Raw genomic sequence first — 9,546 nt, 5'->3', positions numbered from 1 at the left:
CGTAACGCCAGAAAGGGCAGCAGCACTACACCACACACTACTGCCAACCACAGTCAAACAGATGCAACCATTCAAGGGTTATGTAACTACTGTTGAGCATGAACATTAAACTAGTCTACTTACATCAAACCCCTATTACAAAGGCTGAAGGAAACACAGATAGTTAAGGGACCCATTGTTTCGACAGATAAGATGAACCAATCATTTCAGGAACTTAAAAATGTGATCAATAATGCACCAGTTTTAGCAACACCAGATTATTAAAATCTTAGTGTTCTCACATTCTAATGGCCAAGTGATGATTGCTGTCCTCACCCATAGAACGTCAATGGGACAGAAGCCTTTGGTTTATTATAGCCGGCTCTTAGACCCTGTCATGCAGGAACATTTCCCATGTGAGCATGCTCTATCAGCCGGTGCCTTTGCTATAAAGAAATCATCCACGATCACTATGGGATGCATGGTTACCTTATATGTGGTGCATGCAGTTTTTGCAATATTAGAAAAATCTAAATCCACTTTCACCACACAACGAGCATCAGGGAAAGAGGCCATTTTGTCCAACCCCTCAATTCACATTGGGCCTCATTACAACCTGCCAGTCCGGGACCGTGCAAAATCCGTGACGGCGGTAAAAACGTTTCCGTGTCCGCAAGGTTGCGGAAAAACCGTCCGATTAAACGCTGTCGGTCGCGCGCACCACACGGACTCGGAAACGTTGTTACCGCCGTCACAGAAAACCCCACGGAAATGGAAATAACGAAGCCACAAGTGGCGCAAAACCCGTTTGCGCCTTCGCCACCACGGACACGGAACCGGAAATACCATGATCGCCAAAAGAGGAAACAGAGAGGCGGCCATCATATAATAGGCACAATCCATTGCCATCCAGAGCCAGCACAAGCACAATCCTAACTCTGAGAAGCCAAAAGGGACCACCAGCATGTCTGCCAGGATTCCTGCTCAGAGCAGCGCAAACAGCGCTTCAGCGAGGCGGAGCTAACCGTCTTGGTGGAGCACATTGTGGACAATGCTGAGATGCTGTTCAGCGCCGACCAACGGCGTGCCACACAGCAGCGGAGGAAGGAGGTGTGGGCCGAAGCTGCACGCAAGTGCACCGCTGTGGGCGTGGCAGTGAAGAGCGTGAAGGACTGCCACAAGCGTTGGGACGACCTGAGGCTGAGGGTACGCAACCTCATTTCCACGCACCGCCAACGCAGCAGTGGGACAGGTGGAGGACCCCCTTCCCCACTGAGGCTGCAAGCATGGGAGGAGCGTTGCAGCAGCGTCCTCCACCTAGAGGGAATCCATGGGATCGGGCAGGCTGAGTCAGGAGTGAGCCCACCTGCAGATGCCGGTAAGTGCCCAAACATGAATGCCACATGTAAATATGCAGTTGTGAGTACTGGGCCAAAGGACCCATTAACAACCCCCCTCCCCCAGGCAGTGCATGTGTGGGCCAAAGGACCCATTAACAACCCCCCCAGGCAGTACAGGTGTGGGCCAAAGGACCCATTAACAACCCCCCCCAGGCAGTGCATGTGTGGGCCAAAGGACCCATTAACAACCCCCCCCCAGGCAGTGCATGTGTGGGCCAAAGGACCCATTAACAACCCCCCCACCCCCCAGGCAGTGCATGTGTGGGCCAAAGGACCCATCATGATCCGTATGGCAACCAATATCACTGAATGCAGACACCAGCAATCAGATGCATGTGACAAACACTATTCAATGTACAATCTTAACAACACTAATTGCATGCCCTTTGTGTCCCCACAGCCGTTTCAAGTGACAGTGATACTGCACAACAGGCCAGCCAATCTGCATCGGCAACTACACTAGCCACCGCCACCACACAGGAGGATGCTGCCGGCAGTTCTGCACCTCTGGCCACATTACCAGCCACTACAGATGTGCGGCACACCACCACCACCGACATCCCCACCGTCTCCACACTGGCTGAGTCTAGACAGGTGCCACGGGAACCTATCATGGACACCCAACACAACACCGAAGGCAGCAGCACTGCAGAGGGGGCGGCCTGCAGTGATAACAGTGCCCCGCAAGAGCACTCGGAAACGGGGCCACAGGGGGAGATGCCCACATTGGAAGACCTGGGCTCCTTCCATGAGCTGGGGTTCAGCCCCACTTCACTGGGGAGTCCCATGAGGTCGCCCACCCCATCCATGGCCGAACTGAATGCCCGCATGCAGCGGATGGAGGACCAGCAGGCTACCCTCACCCAGCTGGTGGAGAGGCAGCTAGAGGAATCCAGGCTGCAGAGGGAGAGCTACAGCGCCTCAGTGCGTCGCCTGTCGAGGTCCATTGGACGCTTTGCGAGCACCATAGTGACCCTTGCACGCCATGTGCGGGAGGGCAACGACCACACCTCCTGGCTTGTAGAGGCCATGTTGGTTGGCCAACAGGCAAATCTGGCACGGATGCCCTCAATCCCAGATTCTGGCCCATCAAACACTACCACCCCATCCAGCTCCACTACTGCCAGTCCAAGGAGGCGCTCAAGTCGGCTAACGGGTCCTTCGGGCAAGGTTGCACAGGCACAGAAGCGCACACGGAAGTGATGGCATGTGTGTGGGGCAGTGCAGGACACATGTGGACTACAAGGGTGTGAGAGGGGTGGGCACGTTTGGGTGGTGGGGTAGGTAGTTTTGGGGGTTTGGACAATGGGCTCTCAGTGGGGGTGGGCACGTTTGGGTGGTGTTGTAGGTAGTTTTGGGGGTTTGGACAATGGGCTCTGGGTGGGGGTGGGCACGTTTGGGTGGTGGGTGGCCCCGGGTGTACAGCTTCCCTAACCAATGCACCTTCTTCCCTGTTGTTATCACATCAATACATCACCATTTCAAATCAAGACATACATGTGTGGACATTGATCATTTATTTTGCAGTGCAACTATTAATTCATTGTCGTCACCATGTTTGTGCATTTCTGTGAATGTGCTGTGACTCAAAAGTAAATGCGAATCAGGGCATCCCGTGCTCTCTGGCCATCATGTGGACCCCCAGGGGGAGGCGGTGCCATCCCATCCCCATCTCCATCACCATCCCCATCCCCATCTCCATCCCCATCCCCATCTTCCTTATCTGCGTCTGGTGGCATTGGGATGTTCCTGCGCAGGCATATATTGTGCAGCATGGCACATACGAGCGTGATTTTGCCCGTCTTCACTGGGCTGTACAGCAGTGATCCGCTAGATCTGCTCAGACAGCGGAAACGGGCCTTCAGCAGTCCAAATGTCCTCTCAATCATTCCACGTGTGCGGATATGTGCCCTATTGTATGCCTCTTCATGCCTGTTCCTTGGTCTCCGTACAGGTGTCATCATCCATGGCGTGAGTGCATATCCCGCATCACCTACATGGGATGTAGATGGGGGAACATGTCAGTGTTTGTGGCATCATGTCCTCATCTGCTGCTGTGCATTCGTGTATCATCATTCATTCATGCATATGTACCATGCAGTGTATGGAGGTATGTCTTGGGCATCACGAGGTATGTCGCTGACTGCATATGGGCCTACACATTAACTTGCATGTTTACTGTGCCCTGCCGGTGACATTTGATTGTGTGCATGTCATGGTGCAGTGCTGTCCACACATGGCAGAGTGACTCCACTGTACGGAAGTAGTAAATACACGTCGTCTCATTTACACGCCTCTCATGCTTTTTGGGGCAGTGTTTCAATTGAGGGTGGGTGTCTGCAGTGGCACAGGGTTCATGGGACAGTGACGGTATTGGCTGTGGCAGCATGTGCACGGGCACATTGTGGTGCCCTGTCATGTCTTCCTTCATGATGTTTGGCATCCGCTGTGTATTTGGTAGATGGAAGGAGGGTGATGCATGTGCGGTCACAGCGGCACACTCACAATGCTCATTGGCCTGGACACACACACACCACTCCGACAGGGTTGTAGCATCGTCAGCTGTACTCACCCAATAGCCATGTGCTTTGTCCGGCATAGCGTTCCATGTACCGTGGCAACGTGGAATTCCGCAGTACCATTGAGTCATGTGATGAGCCTGGGAAACGTGCGCAGCAGTGTGTAATCAGTTGCATGGCATCACAAACCATCTGGACATTCAAAGAGTGATACTGTTTCCTATTGCGGAACACCGCCTCAATTGCATGTGGTACTGTCAGCTCGACGTGGGTGCAGAAAACTGCCCCTATGCAATTTGGCATGCCTGCTATGGCATGGAAGGCCAACTTGGTGGCAATGACCTCGGGGAGGGTGCGGGGTAGGGCTATGTGTTCCGACACATGGCGCAACAGGGCATCCAGTACCTGTACCAGGATTTTTGAGAAACACGGTTGTGATATGCCATGCAGCTCACCAACCGTGTGTTCATAGGTGCCAGTGCCAAGGAAATGCAGAATTGAGACAACTTTCAAGAGGGGGGGGATGGCGTTGGGGGTGTCAGTTAGGCTGCTGATGTTGTCCACAATCATGGCGGTGATGTGCAGGATTGTTGCGCGGTCCAGCCGGTATAGGGTGTGGATCTGTCCTGGGGTGAGGTTCCAGGGTGAGGCCCTGATGCGTGGTATTGGTGGCTGGCGGCGGGGTCGGGCTGGCTGGGCAATGGGGTTTGCCATAGCTGCAGGGTTGGCTGGTTGCCGCCTGCGCCTCCTCCGCCTACGCCTCCTCCTCTGCGCCATTACTGCCACCATGTGCAGTACTGCCTGTTCGTTGAGTAGGCCCAGTCCCAGTGCTACTAGACCTGCTGCCTGCATGGTTCTGTGTTGTGTTGGGCTGGGTGTGGCCCTTTTGTAGGCTCCCAGTGGCCTGCTAGGTCCAGCTGGGCTGATTTGGTGCACCTGTGCCCTGATTCAGTTCAGCAGGCAGTGTATAACGCCATGTTCGCGGTGGCGGCGGTTCCGCCACCGTGATCACGGTATTTACGCCATTTTTTTGCCGGTATTTCCGTGTCCGCGCCAGTTGTGATGCTCACAGTGTTTCGTGTTGACGGTAACGGAGGGGTTTCCTTGCAGACGGACTTACCAGGAACCCTATTTCTGCGGTGGCGGTTTAGGGTGGTGCTATTACCGGGGCCGCGGGTCATGATTGCGCGGACATGGAAACGGTGCCGGTATGGTTTTACCGGCAGTGTTAATTCCGGACTGGAGTACTTGTAATGAGGCCCATTGTCAGGTGTCACACTGTCAAACCGGCAACATTCATTGTAGAGCAAGTACAGCCAGATGACAATAGTGCATGATTGTGCTATGTATGACATAACTATGTTAGAGAAGACACACTCAAAGAAGGGAAGATACTCTTCATTGACGGTTTGTTGACGATCAATCAGGGTAATGAAGAATACTCACAGCCTGGGAGCAGCAGTGGTAAGCCTTGAATTGGGGAACTACCAGGTGTTAGCAAAAGAATGACTGCCTGTGCACTACTCTGCAGAGGCTGCAGCGCTTGTAGCACTCATAAGAGCATTAGAACTATTCCAAGGGTGTCCTGCCATAATTCCTGGCCTGTAGGGCTCTGTAACTCATTCAGCAATCAAGGTACTTTGCAGAAGGACTCTGCGACCAATTTCCTAAAATCCAGTGAGGATCCCTTGTGTGCTGAACCACGGGCCGGGGCCTTTTCCAACATGGCCACCGTGAAATGCAGTGAAGCATGGAGCACCTCTAGTCTGATGGTCTGCCCCTGCAACGGTCTAGCCAGCACCGGCACCTCCGTGGCCACTAAATCAGCCTACGATTGGCTGACACCAGATCAAATCTGCCTTCAACCGAGTAGTCGGCAGGCGAAGTTGGCAGCCTCCAGGGAAGGCTGAAAGGAAAGGCAAAGCCTGTCTGGCCCTGTCTGGCCATGGAGGGCCATCTTCACCCAAAAAGGTACATTCTCTGTCCATACCAGTCACCTCACTATAAGGGACCCCCTTCCATTTCTTCCTCTGTGGAGCCCTCTACATTCTTAGCCCCCACTCTATTCACCCATGTTGCACCCAGATTGCCCGCAACACTGAGCAATAAGCACAACTGGGACCCACCCCACCACACACGCCCCCATCCACAGCCGTATCACATATCTGTAAAGCAACATTGCCTCAACCCCCCCCAAGCAAAAAACAATCTCACCTCACCAAAACACCACTTCTCTGGTCAGTAAAGGCTCATCTCCACACTCGCATAAGGACGGCAGCCATCATAAATGCCAGACACCAGATGCACTCTGAAAAACTCAACTCAAAGAAGTCCACACACTACAAGGAATTCCGTATCAGCAATCTGCCAGCTTGTATAATTCTAATACCTGTGGACAGAGGCTCGGCCGCACCAACCCACCCTTGGAACAGATGCTAATCCAATAAGACCCAGAACTCATCAGTCAAACCCCAAAAAAAAAAAAAAAAAAAACGAATACCCCATGTAAGGCCCGCTGGGAAAAATGCCTGCAATCCTATGTGGTGCCCCATTTGTAAAAATGTCTGATACAGTATGTGACAAGTTGATGCCTGCAATCCCATGTTATGCCCCATTTGTGCAAAATGCCCGATGCACTATGTGGCGCCATAATGCCTGCAATCCCATGTGATGCCCCATTTGTGCATATGCCTGATACACTATGTGATGCATGATGCCTGCAATCCTATGTGATGCTCCATGTGTGCATATGCCTGATACACTATGTGATGCCATGATACCTGCAATCCTTTGTGATGCCCCATTTGTAAAAATGCCTGATATTCTATGTGATGCCATGATACATGTAATCCCATGTCATGCCCCATTTGTGAAAATGCTTGATACACTATGTGACGTCATGTTGCCTGCAACCCTATGTGATGCCCCATTTACGAAAAATTCCTGATACACTATGTGATGCCATGATGCCTGCAATCCCATGTGATACCCCATTTATGAAAATGCCGTATACACTATGTGATGCCATGTTGCCTGCAACCCCATGTGAGGCCCCACTTGTGAAAATGTCTGATACACTATGTGATGCCTTAACGTCAACTACCCCATGTGATGCCCCATCTTTGGGAATGCCTGATACACTGTGTGTTGCCATGTTGCCTGCAACCCCTTGTGAGGCCCCACTTCTGAAAATGTCTGATACTCGATTTGATGCCCCTCTCGAAAAGGTCACCAATAGCCCCATTGCTGACTGACTCAATAGGCGATGAACCCACAGCAACGCACAGCACCCCCACATGCGGACCAACAACCAAATGTATAAACAAACTAACACTCACCACACACCCCTACCCTGTAGAAGGGAGCTCTAGTCAATGCCAGATCCCTTACTGCGCACACACTGGATATTGCAGACTTCATTATCACAGAAAATATGGACCTACTCGCAAAATTAGAAACCTGGCTACATCCAGCCATAGTCCCTGGCCTAACCTTAGCCATCCCATCCAATTAAACTATTTTCAGAAAAGACAGATCACACTCCAAAGTGGAAGGGGTAGCCCTGATTGCCAAGGACTCACTAATCATCAGAGAGATCAATAGTGGCACTCACACCTGCAGCGAAGTACTTTTCCTCAAAATCACATTCTCTCACACCTCAACACTAACTACTCACATAATATACAGAGCACCTGGTCCTATATCCACCTTTGAATAAGACATCCTACAACTCCTAGCCTCAAACACCAAGCCCTCCTCACAAATTCTTCTCCTAAGGGGACTTCAACCTGGAATTCAACAACACCAAAGACAGCAAAGCCCTCTCCTTGACCAACACCCTAACTACACTAGGATTATCCCAATGCATCCACAGCTCCACCCATGCAAAGGGCCAGATACTCAACTGGGGATAGAAATGAACTGTCCCATCACCATCACCGCTAATGAATCTTACCCTTGGTCTAATTACAATGTGATATCATTTACCCTACCAACTCCGAGAGACCCCCCTAACACCGGCCACCTCAATCTCTTTAACCTCTCATGGAACTCCAAAAACATCACAGCAACAAACCTCTTTTCTTTACTAGCTGAAATCACCACTTGCCAAGCAACTATGGCAGACAATCCAACTGCCCTGGCTGACATCTACAACTTTACCATAGCAAAAGTCATCAACACAGTGGCACTGCTCGCTCAACGAAAAACCAATCCCCTCTCCCACTGCAACTCCTGGTTCACTCCAGACCTGAAAACAATGAGACACAAAAAATGAGAAGCTGAAACCACCTGACTCAAAGAAAAGCAACTTCCTATCAATAGCCAAAACATATAAAAACACAATCCTTCTAGCCAAAAAATCCACATACAATTTAAGAATTACCAATTCCAGTTCCAGCTCACGTGAACTCTTTGCTATTCTACGTGAATTAGAAACACCTTCCATTCCCAAAGACAGCTGCAACAAAGATGAAGCCTGGTAAATTAGCTTTCAAAACACACTGCTTGGCAAACTGGACTCCCTTCAGAAAAATATTCAACAAAAACAAAAACTCCTTTACCCCAACCACTCATGCCAATGCAACACCACCTTCACCTGCACCCCTGACTTTCCACTTTAAGCCAGTCTCACCTCAAGAAACCCTGAGCATCATCCAAAGCCTGAAACCCACTGCTTCCGTAGTCAAAGACTGTGCCATAGAACTGGCACCATTTATCAGTACCCTGATCAATGCCTCCTTCACCTCCTGTGAAGTCCCCACCAGTTTCAAAGACACATGGGTCCTCCCACTGTTAAAAAAACCTCCCTTGATCCAGACATCCCCACCAACTACCACCCAATCACCACAGTCCCATTCCGACTCTAAATACTGGACAGAGTAGCTTACCACCAATTCCAATGCTTCCTTGAAGACCTCCTTGTCTTAATAAAATCAGGATTTAGACCAGGACACGGCACAGAATCAGCTCACCTGGATCTAAATAACCAGATGGACAAACCCAAAAACTCCGGCAGGGTCTCACTCCTACTCCTCCTTGACCTATCAGGAGCCTTCGACCTAGTTGACCATGGCATTCTCTGCCAGCACCTCGCCTCAGCAGCAACCTTTTCAGAACAAGCCACTACCTGGATTTCATCCTTCTTGTCCAACAGATCCAAACTTTCTCCGACATAGCCTCTGCTTCACCCACTCCGAATGCCTGCAGAATCCCACAAGGCTCCTGCATCTCCTACATTATACAATATTTTCACAAAACTACTATTTGATATCCTAGACAGACTCAGAATTTCATGCACAAACAACGCAGATGACACAAAAATACTTATACCCATCTTAGGCAACTACACCACTGACTCCACGGCCCTAAACTCTATCTTTCACACAACCCAAGCATGGATAGCTAAGTGATGAGAAAACTGGGATCCATCTGACAGGCTCACAGACTGCCCTTAACAAACTCAATGACAACTACAAAGTCTTCACCATTGTCTGTACAACGATACATGCCTCAAACCTTATAAAAACACTGGGGGTATACCTGGACGCTGAGCAGACAGGTCAGCGCTATCTCGTCAACAGCAGCATACACAACTAAACTCATACATGCCTCCAGAGCATTTTTGTCCCAATACAGCTCACTCACGA

This window comes from Ambystoma mexicanum, chromosome 10 (genome assembly GCF_040938575.1).
Source record: "Ambystoma mexicanum isolate Mex_15411 chromosome 10, UKY_AmexF1_1, whole genome shotgun sequence".
NCBI classification, from domain to species: domain Eukaryota; kingdom Metazoa; phylum Chordata; class Amphibia; order Caudata; family Ambystomatidae; genus Ambystoma; species Ambystoma mexicanum.
Note: the sequence above shows the minus strand (reverse complement) of the source record.